At 41.2% G+C, this 15,934-nt stretch overlaps 1 protein-coding gene across 7 annotated transcripts in view; it reads left to right on the top strand.

Moving 5' to 3' along the window:
• Positions 1-15,934, top strand: part of shroom3 (shroom family member 3) — a 414,116-nt gene that overhangs the window by 344,946 nt on the left and 53,236 nt on the right. The window contains exon 1 of one of the 7 annotated variants that reach the window (XM_033024789.1): positions 11,092-11,225. The exons of the other annotated variants lie outside the window; for them this stretch is intronic. The gene's annotated coding sequence lies outside the window, so the exon portion shown is untranslated. Of the gene's footprint in view, positions 1-11,091; positions 11,226-15,934 lie in introns of those variants that run through there. 7 annotated transcript variants of the gene reach the window in all.

The following is a 15,934-nucleotide window of genomic DNA, read 5'->3' on the forward strand; positions in this document are numbered from 1 at the left end:
ACAAAGTGTGGTTGGTGTGTGGAACAAGCTGCCAGAGGAGGTAGTTGAGTCTGGGACTATCCCACCGTTTAAGAAACAGTTAGACAGGTACATGGATAGGACAGGTTTGGAGGGATATGGACCAAGTGCAGGCAGGTGGGACCAGTGTTAATGGGACATTTTTGGCCGGTGTGGACAAGTTGGGCCGAAGGGCCTGTTTCCACACTGTGTCACTCTCTGACTATCATCAACAATTTTCTTTCCATCTAATCATTGCACAAGGATAACTTCTATTCTATTCTTCCATAAATGTAGCAGCCACACTCACTTGCTACAAGAGCTGGACATCTCCAGACTTGGCTGATGAGTGCAATGCTGACCATCTCCAATGGTTCAATGACATCACCATTATCAAAACCCCAGCACCTGGGGATAAATGGGTAATCTCTGTCGACAACCACATCGATGCTGCAGCTGGAAGAGTAGATTAGAGGTGTGACGTTCTTCACTAGTGTCTCGCTTCATAATTCCCCAAAACCTTGTCACCACCACTGAAGCTTCTACAATGACATCCTTGAGCTCAGATGATTGATATTGTTGTACCAACAATCACATCAGTCAGTGGAGATATTTGGCCTTAATCCCAATGACCTCTTTCACCAGCACTCTGTTGTACCACCATGACTTAATGCTGCAGACATCTCAAGTTTGGTTACTCAGATTTCACCTCTTAAATTTTGCTGTGTTGCTCGTAATGAGATCTGGGGCTGACTGGTTCTTGCAGGACACAAACTGAGCATCAAGGAGTGGCTGATAGGTGGGCAAATGCCATTTGATAGCTCACATCACTGTGCCATGGACAGTAGATTGATGAGGCTGCGACTAACTAATCAGGACAGGTTTGACCTTCTCTTTGTGGACAGAACAAACTCAGGTGAGGGTCCATATTGCCACATCAGTTGTTCACAAACTTCTGGCGTGGTACAATATGGCAGTCTTTCATCATTTTCTCAGAACATCATCCTCACTCCCTATATCCTCCCAAGAACTGACTTGGTCAATTCATCTTTGTACATCCAGAAATCCCTGCTGCATTTTTCAGTCGCTCTTGATCTTTTTTCCAATTTTATTCCCCCAGCTTCCCTGAGCACCATGGTATCATTTTCCGTCACATTCCTTTTCTCGTAGTCTGTCAGTTTTTTAATCTTTTTACACAAACCTCTTTCACTGGAGACACAAGAGACTGCAGATGCTGGAATCTTGAGCAAAAAAACAAAGTGCTGGAGAAACTCAGCCATTCGGGCAGCATCAGTGGAGGGATGGACAGATGGGGTTTCGGGTCGAGACCCTACTTCAAACTGATGAAGAAGGATTTTGGCCTGAAATGTCGCCTGTCCTTTCCCTCTACAGATGCTGCCCGACCCACTGAGTTCCTTACTTACTTATCCACTGATCATCCTGCACCCTGCCTTTTTCTTTTTACCAGGATCCACTCCATGGTAATAATTTTCTCTCTGTTTTGCCCTATCTGTTCGAGGTTTTCCACTCAAGCTCGACGTTGAGGTTGTGATTAAAACTATTTGCAATTATACAAGTATGTCGACCTCCTGAAGAATTTTAGCAGTAAAATCTTGTACCACATTCAGTGATTGCAGGAAGCACAGTTGCCATTCTGAGTCAATGACACGGCATCAACCACAAGATCACATGAGTTAACTTGAGGTTTTTTGGTACTCTTCTTGAGTGGGAATGTTGTGGATGTAGCCAGGAATATTTGCTGCAGTTGCATGAGTAATGACTTTGGCTCATGAATGTCCTTCCCAATCAGCTGATGAGGCCTTGTGAAACATTGAACTTGGCATTTCACTGGGGTGTTAAACATTATACTTCTGGATATAGAGTCCATGTTCACAATCTTGTTGGGGTCCATTGAAAGGAACATTGTTTTTTTTAAACAATTACTTAACTCTTTATGGTTTACTTTTGTACAATAACTTTTAGATACAGCACAAAGCAGGCGTTTCAGTCCTCCAGATCAGTACTGGCCATCAGTACTCTAATCCAATACTAATCTCACTTTGTTCTCCCCACAGTAATGTCAATTCCCCCGCAGATTCTACCATTCACCTACACACGAGGGACAATTTGCAGTAGCCAACACAAACCATTTAATTTTTTGACCAACTAATTACTTTTAAACTGATTCATTTCATTTTATCACTTAATTTTTAAAGTACTATAAAATACACATAAAATAAGTAATGAAATTGGAAAGTGGACTAAGGAGAACTGAACAACTGACTGCTGCCAAAGTTACATTGGCACCCACTTTAGTTTATTTCCTTATAAATCACATAATCCAAGTTTGTCCATTCAAATAGAAAACAAATGGCCGATAGATTAGAGATATAGCGTAGAAACAGACCCTTCGGCCAACTGAGTCCGCACTGACCATCGATTCCCGCACATTATCACCATCCTACAAACACTAGGGACAATTTACAATAATACCAAGCTAATTAACCTACAAACCTGTACGTCTTTGGAGTGTGGGAGGAAACCGGAGATCCCGGAGAAAACCCACGCAGGTTTCAGGGAGAACGTACAAACTCCGTACAGACAATCATCCATTGTCAGGTTTGAACCCGGGTCTCTCTGCAGCAACTCTACCACTGAGCCACTGTGACTCCCTTCCAGTGTAGGAAGTTCCAGAATTTACAAAAGAAAATTAAGTTTAGAAATTCCTTGTGATTGCCATAAATTGAATAATTCCCACTCGTCCATTTGTTTAATTGTTTTATGCGTGAGGATTATTTTGTGTAAAAAAAAAAGATAACCCATAACACATTGTTGCATGGACAATTTGAGTTGCATCTCATCTCTTTAGATAACTGCCCATGTTGTAATAAATCCCTCAGAATATTTAATATGCTTTCCTGTTCAGAATTCTATTTTCTATAAAAGTAATGATCATTTATATGAAATTGCGTTTCATATGGAGACATTTGTTCTGACCACAGGGGCTGACTCTGTTGGTACTTGCTACCATAAAATGCCTGAATATGGTAGATTTTAAGTCGTCAGAATAAAAAGCCATCGAACATATTTCCTTGTTTAAGAAGAAACTGCAGATGCTGGAAGATCGAAGGTAGACAAAAATGCTGGAGAAACTCAGCGGGTGAGGCAGCATCTATGGAGCGAAGGAGATAGGCAATGTTTCGGGCCGAAACCCTTCTATAGGTTGTGCACAGTATACTTTAGCATTAGAACAAGGGGTTTGTTATTAAATGACAATCTTTTGACCATGACATCATGATTATCTGCCCAATCCTACACCTTGCTCCCAAAATGAATAAATGTCCTAATTTCTTCCATCTATTGCTTCCAACCATCTTCTTGCATGGCCCACTGTCTCTACACATGAAGTGGGCACTCATTCCAGTCTTATTATCAATGTGCTCACATCTGGATCACTAATAGTAACTCACCAGTTTGAACGATAGCACCTGCCACTGCTTTCATTACCTCTGGCTGAGCCTTACATGCTCTGGGACTTTGTTACTGTATGGTTAAACCCAATTTTGAAAAATATGTTTTGTCATGTACTGCAGTGACTGCAGTTTTTACGAGAAGGTGTAAATCAGGAGGTACATAAATAAATTTAATAAATCAACTTTTCAGGTTTGGTGGAGCATTTCTCCTTAAATCAGTCCCATTCAACAGGTGTCATATTTGAAGAGAAGAGCATACATTAAAAAATAGCGCCTCTGTGTGGCGGCATTTTGCAAGCAGTACCACAGCAATGAATCAAATATAGCAGTTCTGAACTTATTTGGATAAAAGAAACAGCACAAATCAGTGCTGTGACTAACAAACTGCTCATCCATTTAAATGGATTAGCGCTATTGTGATCTAATGTTCATTATGGCGTTTACGGAATACTATGTTTACATACCAGTTGTGCTGCTGCACGTAAGAATTTCATTGTTCGGCTTTGGAACATAGGACAATAAAACACTCTTGACTCTTAAAATTACGCCAAGGGATGTTTTTCATCATGTGAAACCGATTCAAACTACAGGGAGTATACTCTTATCCACACGGTGATGCTGAACTGGCAGATATTCCAGATCATTGACTGTTATATCTATTAATACCTCATCACGCCATTCATTTTATTTGAGAGGATTGATAAATTGTCCAGTGAAGTAGGTAAGTTGCCAGGGAGTATTGGAACCAGATCTGGGTGAGGAGAAAGGGAGTGCAGGAACTGGACCATGGAGAATGGGAAGTAGGGCCAGGTTGAGGGGACAAGGAATGCAGAAACTTAGACCCCAGTGGATTGGGAATCATGTGAGTGGAAAGAGAATACGAGGAGGGAGGTCCCATGAGCACGGGAGACGGGACCTCAGTGAGTGAAAGGGAACATGAGAACTGAAGCCCAGATATGTTAGAGTTAGTGCGGAAACTGCATCCCACCTTGGAAAAGGAGCACGGCAAAATCGCTTGCCAAACTATGGAAAATTTCCAAATAGTTGGAAAGCTGGTCTCAGAGTTTTACAACATCGGAAGGTTCACACAAGAAATGTCCAGATTTTTTTTGGGTAGAGCAAGTTACACTAAATCTTTATAAAATAAGTGTTAACATAACATGAAATTGCTTCGTTCTGACAGAGTGCAATTACTGATGGATTTGCACAGGAATTTTTACTTAGAAATGCGAACCTAGTGAATTTTTTGACAGAATCTTATCACTTATCGCAGTCTGAGCAGATTACATAAAGAGGCTGTGATTACGAACTTTTTGAATGATGAAGTTACCGACCTTGGAAAAAAAAGATGAATGTAATCACGTAGAGAGAAAAATGGCAAATGAAATTCAGTCTGGAGAATAGTTCGGTAATGCATTCGCTGAAGGCAAACAAGAAAAGGAAATCTTTGTGATGTGTGCAGAAATAGAATAGCCATGAAGAATGTGTCCATGGGCTCCTAAAAGTAGCAGGATAGGTGTAAAAGGTAGATAAGAAATTGGACACCATCGAATCCTTTCTTTCTTGGCCAAGGAAAGATGCTGGAACTGTGCAACACCCTGGTTAGGCCACAGCTAAGACGTGATATCACTGGGCAGGCTACAAGGGACGTTTATGAGGATGTTGCCAGGTCTGGACAATTTTAGCTATGAGGAAAGATTGGCTCAGCTGGGGATGTTTTCTATGGAATGGAGGAGACTTAATAAGATAATAAAAATTAGGCGAGGCCTGGATAGACTAATGAGCAGTACTTATTTTCCTGAAAGGGAGGTCAAAAACTGGAAGGAGAAACTTCTTGGCCCAGATGGTGGTGTGGGTCTGGTACTCATTGGCTGAAAAGGTGAAGGAAGCAGATATCCGCAATGACACAAATAATTATTTGGGCACAAAGTATTTCAACCTTTTAAGATTAAATATTAAGATTTGTGATTATTTAGAATCACTTGTCAGCCAACAGGTGACTGATGAAACGAATGGTTTTTAAATTTTCATTTTCCTTTTGATATGAGACTAGTTTTAATTTTAATATGAGATAATTTGAAAGCCAGGCAAGATCTCAATCTTCTAAATTCTCTCTTGAAATCCCTCCACATCCCACCTCACCTTTGTACATTGATATCGATCTTTTAGGGGAAAAAACAAAGTGTGATCTTCCTCCTGGTTGCAACTTCTGACATTTATTATCCCTTGCACCTCTCTGAGTGACCTATATTTTACTTTGGCAAGGCATCAAATAGCTGGTGTCAACTTTGTTGACCTGCTTTTTGTAGAGACCTGGCCTCCAGACCCAAAAGGTCACGGGCACCTGCTGGTGCTGGAGAGGTTCGGGGAGTGACACTGGGTTTCCGTAAGACATCAGTGCTGACAAGCAAACAATTCCTTCCCCTCCATCCACCCACCCCCTCCCCCCCTCCCCTTCACGTAAATGGATGGGATTGACTCGTAGCTTCAGAGTAGGCTTTAGATCTAGTTGAACATAAAACTGAGGCTGAGATTTAAGTGTTCACAGATTGATCTTCAGTACAAGTGCTTTTGCAGCTATGTACAATACCGCAAAGTGGTTAGTTCCCTGTGGCTGAGTAAAACATACGTTAATTAAAAATGAGTGCATAGAGAAGTGCCAGTCATCAGTTGTGACAGTAGTTCTTAGTGTATAATTGTTCAATTGGGTATTTTCATATAAACTTATTTCAATTTAAACTTATTTAAAACTAATTCTGAATCTCTCAAGGATTGACACCAAACCAACCTTCCCTCTCTAATATCCAGGCACAACTTGATGTTCAATTAGTGTCATCAGTTCCAAAAGCTGAAGTTGTTACAGGTTTACTTTCAATGCTGTCAAATCCCATTTCTCAAAGGCCTTTTCCTTTGGGATTTTGTGCAGGCAACATGTTAGGCATGAAGACAATTTGCTTCTAATGTGGGTGGGATTCTCAGACGGCAACTGGTGGACCAGGATGGGGACGGTGCGAGATGTTTAGGGTGTTATCTATGCTCTTTCTGCTGTCTGTTCGTTTGGCTCCTGTGGTGGACTCTTAAAGTGCTTGATGCTCTCCCAGATGCTGCTTTTCCATTCAAAGCAATCTTGGGTCAGAAATTACCTGGAGTCTGTGAGGATATTGTAGATTTCCAAGAAGGTTTTAAGGACGTGTGGAAATTGAATGATTGCAAAGCTTGGAGTGGAATCCTTGCTTCATAAGTCTGGTAGTGGACATGTAGCCATTGTGGCCTGTACTTCAGGATCAGGTGAGTGTGATAAAAGCCTTGGCATTGGGGATGCCAACCTGAGAGAGGATTCTGTTATTGGTTCACCTATCCTCACAGTGGATTTGGAGCATTTTAAGAAACAGCTTAGGGGTGGAATAGTGGCCTAGTGGTAGAGTTGTTGCCTTACAGCGTTAGAGACCTGGGTTCAATCCTGACTACGGGTGCTGTCTGTACAGAATTTGTACGTTCTTCCCTTGACCTCATGGATTTTCTCTGGGTGCTCTGGTTTCCTCCCACATTCTAAAGACGTACATGTTTGTAGGCTAATTGGCTTTAGTAAAATTGTAAATTGTCCCTAGTGTTGGATAGTGATAGCATGTGGGGATCACCGGGCTGCATGGACTCTGGTCTGTTTCCACAATTTATCTCTAAACTAAAGTAAAGCTTTGAACGACACAACATGCTGGAGTAACTCAGCAGGTCAAGCAGCATCTCTGGAGGGAAGGAATGGGTGACATTTCGGGTCGAGACCCTTCGTCAGACTGATGTCAGGGGAGTGGGCGGGACAAAGATAGAATGTAGGTGGAGGCAGTAGGACTGGTGGGAGAACTGGGAAGGGGAGGGGATAGAGAGAGAGAAAGCAAGGGCTACCTGAAGTTAAAGAAGTCAATGTTCATACCGCTGGGGTGTAGGCTACACAAGCGAAATATGAGGTGCTGTTCCTCCAATTTGCACTGGGCCTCACTCTGACAATGGAGGAGGCCCGGGACAGAAAGGTCAGATTTGAAATGGAAGGGGGAGTTGAAGTGCTGAGCAACCGGGAGATCAGTAGGTTACGACGGTAACCTAAAGCAAAGTAAAGCTTTGAAGGTATTTTTCAGTGCATAATATTCGGCGCTTAATATACAGTGCATTCAGAAAGTATTCAGACCCCATCACTTTTTCCACATTTTGTTACGTTACAGCCTTATTTTAAAATGGATTCATTTTTTTTTTAAATGATCATCAATCTACACACAATACCCCAGAATGAAGAAGGGAAAACAGGTGTTTGGAAATTTTTGCAATGTAATTAAAAAGAAATAACTGCACTATCACATTTACATAAGTATTCAGACCCTTTGCTATGACACTCAAAATTGAGCTTAGGTTCATCCTGTTTCCATTGATTTTCCTTGAAATGTTTCTACAACTTGATTGGAGTCCACCAGTGGTAAATTAAATTGATTGGACATGATTTGGAAAGGCACACACCTGTCTATATATGGTCCCACAATTAATAATAATAATAATCTTTATTGTCATTGTACAAGACAATGAAATTTTGTTGGAGCAGTCCTCCAGCTGCACAGGAATATAAGTATAAAAATACGATTTAAAAAAAAGAACTATTAAAAAATTTGACTATAAACATAAACATACAGGAGTATTGGCGGGTGTGTGAGAGAGAGGGGGGGGATCAGTGTGGGAGGGGGATAGAGTTCAGTAGTGTCACAGCTCTATGGTAGAAGCTGTTTTTCAGTCTTGTCGTGCGTGCGGGACGGTGCATGTCAGAGCCAAGCCAGACGAAGACGAAGGAATTGTCCGTAGACCTCCGAGTCAGGATCGTGTCGAGACACAGATCTGGGGAAGGGTATAAAACAATTTTTGCAGGTTCCGAAGAGCACAGTGGCCTCCGTCATTTTTAAATGGAAAAACTTTGGAACCACCAGGACTCTTCATAGAACTGGCTGCCCGGCCAAACTGAGCAATCGGGGGAGAAGGGCCTTGGTCAGGGAGGAGACTAAGAACCCAATGGTCACTCTGACAGAGCTCCAGAGTTCCTCTGTGGATGTGGGAGAACCTTCCATAAGGACAACTATATCTGCAGCACTCCACCAATCAGGACTTTATGGTAGAGTGGCCAGACTGGGAAGCCACTCTTCAGTAAAAGGCTTATGACAGCCCCCTTGGAGTTTGCCAAAAGGCACCTAAAGGATTCTCAGACCATGAGAAACAAGATTATCTGGTCTGATGAAACCAAAATTGAACTCTTTGGCCTGAATGCCAAGCGTCACGTCTGGAGGAAACCAGGCACCGCTCATCACGGTGAAGCCTAGTGGTGGCAGCATCATGCAGTGGGGATGTTTTTCAGCGGCAGGAACTGGGAGACGAGTCGGGATCGAGGGAAAGATGAACGGAGCAAAGTACAGAGAGATCCTTGATGAAAACCTGCTCCAGAGCGTTCTGGACCTCAGACTGGGGCGGAAGTTCACCTTCCAACAGTACAACGACCCTAAGCACACAGCCAAGACAATGCAGGAGTGGCCTTGTGACAAATCTGTGAATGTCCTTGAGTGGCCCAGCCAGAGCCAAGACTTGAACCCGATCGAACATCTCTGGAGGGACCTGAAAATAGCTGTGCATCGATGCTCCCCATCGAACCTGGCAGAACTTGAGAGGATCTGCAGAGAAGAATGGGAGAAATTATTGAAATACAGGTGTGCCAAACTTGTAGCATCATAACTAAGAAGACTTGAGGCTGTAATCGCTGCCTCAATAAAGTACTGAGTAAAGGGTCTGAATTCTTATGTAAATGTGATACTTCAGTTATTTCTTTGTAATTACTTTGCAAAAATTTCTAAACACCTGTTTTCGCTTTTTTATTTTTAGGGTATTGTGTGTAGATTGATGATTAAAAAAAATAAATACAATTTAATCCATTTTAGAATAAGGCTGTAACGTAACAAAAATTCGAAAAAGTGAAGGTCTGAATACTTTCTGAATGCACTGTACCATTTACAAATTGTTGATGTCTGCAACATAAACACGAGAGTAGTTGTCACAGGCGCCCAGTAGATCTCACACCCAGTAGGTGCCCAGTCCTTTCCGCAGCCTAAGAACAATTGAGTGAATGCTTGGAGTGATGGATATGTTGTGAGTCAAACGTGATTCTGTATCCAGGATGTATTGAACTTCTTCTGTGTTGGAGCTACTGTCATCGGGCAGGTGAAGAATATTTCTCCACGCTACTGATGTGCTTAACAGATGGTGTACATTGGCCTGAAGCATTCCTGCAGTATTGTCCTGAGGGGGAGGAGGGGGTGTAAAATGAATCTCCCAACAATCATACTTCCTTTATGTGAAAGATCCTCCTGTCAGTGGGGAGTTTTCCCTTGATTCCCACTGACTTCAGCTTTACTTAGACTCCATGACGCCACACGCCATCAGATATTAATCAGTGCATTCACTCTCAAAACCACCCCCATCCTTCTCCCCCTCTGGAACACAACGCCTCCATTCACATTTGAACCAAAATCACACTGCGTTCTGGAGCTAAATGGCTGCCAAAATTAAAGTGTGTAGAAAGGAACTGCAGGTGCTGGTTAACAGTCTGAAGGAGGGCCCCGACCCAAACCGTCACCCATCCTTTTGCTCCAGAGATACTGCCTGACCCGCTGAGTTACTACAGCACTTTGTGTCTATCTACTGTCAAAATCAAAGCTGAGTATCCGTGAGCTCAGAGATGTATCTCCAATTATCGATGTACAAAGCTTCAGCTTTGGCCCTTTGAAGGAGCTCCACGCCAAGCAGTGAGTGTAGGAGTTTATGTGCAGGCCAGTTTTCTGAGGCATTTGATAAGAGTTAGAGCAGCAAAAAGCTTTCTGAGCAAATTGTGGAGGAGCAAAATGCAGTGATTCAAACATCAAGCGGAACGGAAAGATGGAGAACCTGCAGTCCTAAGTGAAGGAGCTGCAGTGGATGGGAAAATGTTCTGCAAGTGGGATGAATTAAGGCTGCATAGAGATTCAAAATCAGTCATTCTTTAGTTGTCGACCCTGATCAGCGCAAAAGCAGCCAGCAGAAGACTCGCAGTGACCTTTCTCCTCCCCAGCACTCAGCACTAGCCACCGTTGCCTTTTTAGTGTCGTGCTGGAGAAGGGGACTCAGCAAAAAGAGTGGGGGAGGGGAATTGTGTGGGAATCATGATGCTATACATTGGTTCTCACAGGGCATTTCGATCTGAATCCTCCTTTATTCAGTGAAAATGCCCCTTGCTTCATATGGTGAGGAACTGTCGTCACTCCTGATTCTCTTTTCTGTGGTGTAATCATTTTGATTAATTTTATTTTCACTCACTGAGTGCGTAATCGCATTCTCCTGTTTGACCAGTTGCTGCCCATCAAACAATGGCTGTTCAACAATGCACTTCGATACCTGACCTTTGAACTTGAATCTTTCTCTCTGGCAATTTTCTGTTTCTAATATATTCAACCTTAACAATGCTGTGGAATGCTGCCTCTCTGCAGATCTTTTGCGTCCTATTTGTTTTGACAGGGACGCATGCCCAGACAAGGGCAAGGCTGAGCTCACAGTTCTCCTTCCTCCACTCCAGCATTCAGTGCCTCTGGTACACGTTGCCAGCAGGGACGAGCTCAAATGCAACTGAAAGGAAAGCAGTTGTAGAAGGATTGCTGTGGCCTGGTGCAAGGAGGCTGGCTGGCTTTAGCTGAAGGAAAGTAGTCTGTAAGTCTGATGATCTGTGCCTTTTTAGATCTTTGTTTCCATATTTCTGTTTTAACTCTCTGAAAACATGCAGTTCTTAGAAAGACTGAATAATGCAGCAAGATCAGATTATTTGTGCTGCTTGGTATGTTAAACAAAAATCAGCCTGTATTTACAGGCAGAGCATACATTAAAAATTATATGTTTTACTGGAGATCATAAAGAATTAAACTTCTGAAGTGCTGAATCCAACTATCATGTATTGCAAAAAGTGGATGAAATTTGTCTCTGTATGTAGATAACCAAGACGCGATGTACAAATGTAATTTAAGTTTATAACTGAATCACAGATAACTTATCTAAGCATAATTTCTATTATTTTGTTTTGGGATGCAGTTTGTCTCACGCCTAAATTGGTTTTAGATAACATCCAATGTGTTTTTTTGGTAATCACTATGTTAAAATTGTGAGAGTTTCTTACAACCAAACTAGTCTATGTAAACCAGAGCGCTTATGGGGCCACAGTCAGCTTTTGATTCCTCCAATGTGATTTCCTTTGTAATTTCCCTCATAACATCTACTTCTCTGTTGGTCGAATAGCATAGAAGAAATCATCTTCCACTGAATTAAAGATCTAAAAATATTAATGCCTGTGGAGTTGGTATATTAGCACTACTCCTAGAAGAACCTTTTTTCCCCCAGGGTGATAATGTCAAGATCTAGGACCATACTTGTACGGTGAGAGTGGCAAAGCAGATGTGTGCGCCAAGTTTCTTTTACACAGAAAGTGGTGGGTGCCTGGAATGCATTGCAAGGTTGATGGCGAGGCAGATACGATAGTGGCATTTAAGAGGCTTTTAGATAGGCGCATGGATATGCAGAGAGTAGTGGGATGTGGATCACAAGCAGACACAGGGTTTTAGTTTAATTTGGCATCATGTTTAGCATGGACAATGTGGGCCACAGAGCTTGTTCTCGTGCTGTATTGTTCTATGTACGCCTCTGCGGAAAAATATTTCCTCCTCAATTCCTAATACATATACCATTTCTGGAATAGTACATGGCATCAAGATACAAAAAGTGGGGGTGGGGTTAGTCTGTAGTGAAACACAAGAAGTAACAATACACTGTATTAAGATATAAATGTGCAAAGTTGTGCTACAATTAAGGATCATTCTCATGGTGCATTTGCTCCATCGTTCATCTGAGGTTAGCAGGGAATTTTAAAATTAGGTTGATTTTTTGCGACTAAAAAAGAAATAATTCAAAGCAACTGAGAGCTTCCCTCTTCTCGCACTCCCCTCCTAATTAAGGAGAGTTGCCATGAACATGGAGGGACATTCCTAATGTCAGCTTTGCTAGATTAATCGGTCAATGTTCATGTTATGAAAAGCTTCAAAATTCAATCTAATTTCTGCTCATTATGCCACAAACTCAGGCTAGAGTTCGGTAAAATGGCTGTAGCCATGAGTTGGGGGTTCTATGATAAACCATTGGGGCACAGTTCTCAGGCATTCAATCAAAAGTCTTAAATGTTCAGAAAATGGAACCAGAGCCTGATAGAGCATCTGCGGAGTGACCCCAACCCCCATTTCTTCGGCTTTGTTGCAAGAGAAGCCCACCTTAATGCTGGACTTAAAGATAAAGCTTCAGTTTTTCATCAAATTTCAGGTAAAACTGCTGGTTTACAAACTTTTTTGGAGGCCATGATATATTTGCTTCTGCTGTTATCCTTCCCACCCATCATCCCATTAATTAGGAAACATTTCCTCTGGTTTTTTTGCTGGCGGTTCCCCAATCCCTCTACCTCCTCCAGCTCACTTTCAGAACTGAACGTGTGCTGATACTTGTAAAGTTGTTATCTTTATATCGCTTTTTCCAGGATAGACTGGTCATTATTTATATAATTTATTGTGTTGGTTGAAAGAAACTATTTCCAACATCCAGTTAGGCCCCTTTCTTGATTATTGCAGTGTAAGGGATGATCTTTATGGAACTCACAAACAAAATGTGTTGGGTCATTTATAAAACTATATAAATACTGCTTTAAACCAAAATAAAAGCACACTGCAATAAAAACAATTTGCTGAGGTAGGACTGTGACAATGGAGTTTTTGCAAGGACTTGCAAATAGGACCTTTAAATGGTTAAGCATTGCTGGCGATGAGTTCACAGTTTATTCATTCTTGCATTCCATTTCAATTCCACACTAACCAGTATCTTTATTTTTGTCACTTTAGCTCTTTAGCCAAGATTCAAAGTGCACTTTATTACTGTGTTAGAGGTCGAGGCATGTGAACTATGAAAGCTATGCTGCAGACCTGTCTAGCTTCAGGAATCCATTATCATTCCATCAATCTGCATCCATTGATTAATGTCTTTAGTGGTTCTTTGTTTTGGCAAAATCTGAAGGGCACTTTTTGCTCTGACATTTTTGCCTGTACCTGTATAAATACAGTTGCTGCTTTCTCTGCCAATAACTGTGTTTGCATTGCAGTCTATTGTGAGACTTGCAAAAGAACCATTAATGATCCACTCTGTATTTGAGTTGTTTGCAGTTACATAGTTGATGCATATATTATTTTAAGCTCGCTGTGTTGGGATGTACTAAATTAAGATTTGAAGATATTTGCAGTTGGCTGCGTAGAAAATTTGAGCTTTAAAAAAATGGAAATGGGAGAAGGACATTCAGCCCCCTGGAACTATTCTTGCCACCCCCACAACCAACCACTGTAACTATCATGTTCTCACACATTCATAAACTAATAATGAAACTTCTTCTGGTAATTCATCTAGGCAGAGATGTTCATCGTACATCATGTTTGAAATTTTCTCAAAAATGTCCAGACAAAAAATCCCTTCACAAATATTATTTTCTGGGTACACCCAGTCAATCTTTATCCTTCAGGCATCATCAAGAAAAAGAAATGTTCCTTGCAGTAGATCAAGCCTTCACATATAAGCTCCTGTAATGATTTCATGCATAAATGTGCTCTGAAAGATATTGAATGGCATCATTTATAGGCTTCATAGACAGCCCCCACAACCAAATATCCATGTCATGAGGACTGGAAGATTAGGAATATTCAAAAGTGTTTAGGTAGAGCCATTTTGCTTCAAGAAGCATAACAACTTTTTTCTTCCCCATTTTGACTTGGTGTCTTCAGCATTCTCCCTTTGATTATTTGTTATGTAATTGATGTATTTGTGGTCCCATGTTTCTGTTCTTGCCATCATACTCTTTCCCAGTTCCGTGCCATTTATTGGAGAGTATTTGGTTCTTTAAACCTTCAGTTCCTTTAAATTACAATTCAGAAGCTAGGATACCTCAAAGGGTTTTGAAATCGGTGGAGTTTTTTCTTTCCCAAGAACCCCACTATTTTATCTCCTTCCGCCTCCTGCCCACAGTACAGGGTTACGACTCAGTGTGACACTATCAATTTATCACAACAAATCTCAAAACAAACTTAAAGTTATTTGATTTTATTGACCGTGAGCATACTGATTTTCAAAACATCTCTTCAGGTTCTTCATACAGTTCCCTGCATGCAATCTGAAGTTGATATAAAAAGTAGCTTGATCATGCACCAGACTGCTTAAGATCACATTTAGACTACTACCTCTTGAGTATTGATACTAAGCAGGTTGCAAGGTAATAAGAACACCATGATTTGACACCAAAGGCTATGTGGGGGGAGGGGGGGGGGGGGGGGGGGGGGGGGGGGGAAGAGATAGATTGCATTGTTACAAAAGTCCAAAGTGTGCCGTTCAAATCCAGTTTGAGTGAAACCATTTGAGAAACTGCAAGCTTAGCATGGGAGTGATGCTACAGATCTGTCATCTCATGTTAGTGGCTATCTCAAGAGGTGAGATTTTAAAAAAAGACAAGAAATTCAGCCTGGTCAGACGTAAAGGTCAAAGCCATGAATTTTGTGGAGCAGCGAACATATGGATTGGAATGTGGATCATTAATCAGAGGAAATGATCATGTATTGATCTTTTATTGGCTTGTAAGGGCTGTCCATTCCATTTGATATTTATTTTTGGACCATCAATTATTGTAACAGATTGTTAATTAGAGCTACTTTTTGAACATTTTATTTTTTCATGTCGTCACTCCTGACTAATCAAGAGTAGTCCCTTTACCCATGTGCATTGACACAGCAAGATTGTTGATGGTTGCCAGGGACTGACCCTCATGAATGTAGGCATTAGGCATTACTGCACAATTTTATCAGCAATCACTAAAACTGTCCAGTTTAGCTAAATTTACAAAGGAATGTAACAATCAAAATGTATTTACGGAAGATGTCAAGTATTTAAAGAAATCTGTAGAAGCAAGACACATTTCTGTTCTACATCAAGTATTTCCGTCACATTACACAGCCCCCTGATGATTGAACATACCAGCTTCTCGAGTAATTTCATCAGACAGGCCGTTAGCAGCTAAACATTGCAATCTTACTCCGATCACTTTAAGAATCACTGTTTGTTCACAATTGAATCTTTTGAACATTTAGTTTGAAGTGAATATTGTTCGTACAGTGGGTGCCATTGTTAAATTTACCTTGATCAAATTATCCCTCATAAAACAGTTTGCAAATGGTAAGAAAATGTAGAATACTTGTCGGGATCTTGGAACAGATGAAAGGCTGTAAAACAAAAGCAATAAACGTGTACTGGAGATTTAATGCAAAACAATGAAAGCTCGCATTGGATTAAATGTGGAG

This window comes from Amblyraja radiata, chromosome 1 (genome assembly GCF_010909765.2).
Source record: "Amblyraja radiata isolate CabotCenter1 chromosome 1, sAmbRad1.1.pri, whole genome shotgun sequence".
NCBI classification, from domain to species: domain Eukaryota; kingdom Metazoa; phylum Chordata; class Chondrichthyes; order Rajiformes; family Rajidae; genus Amblyraja; species Amblyraja radiata.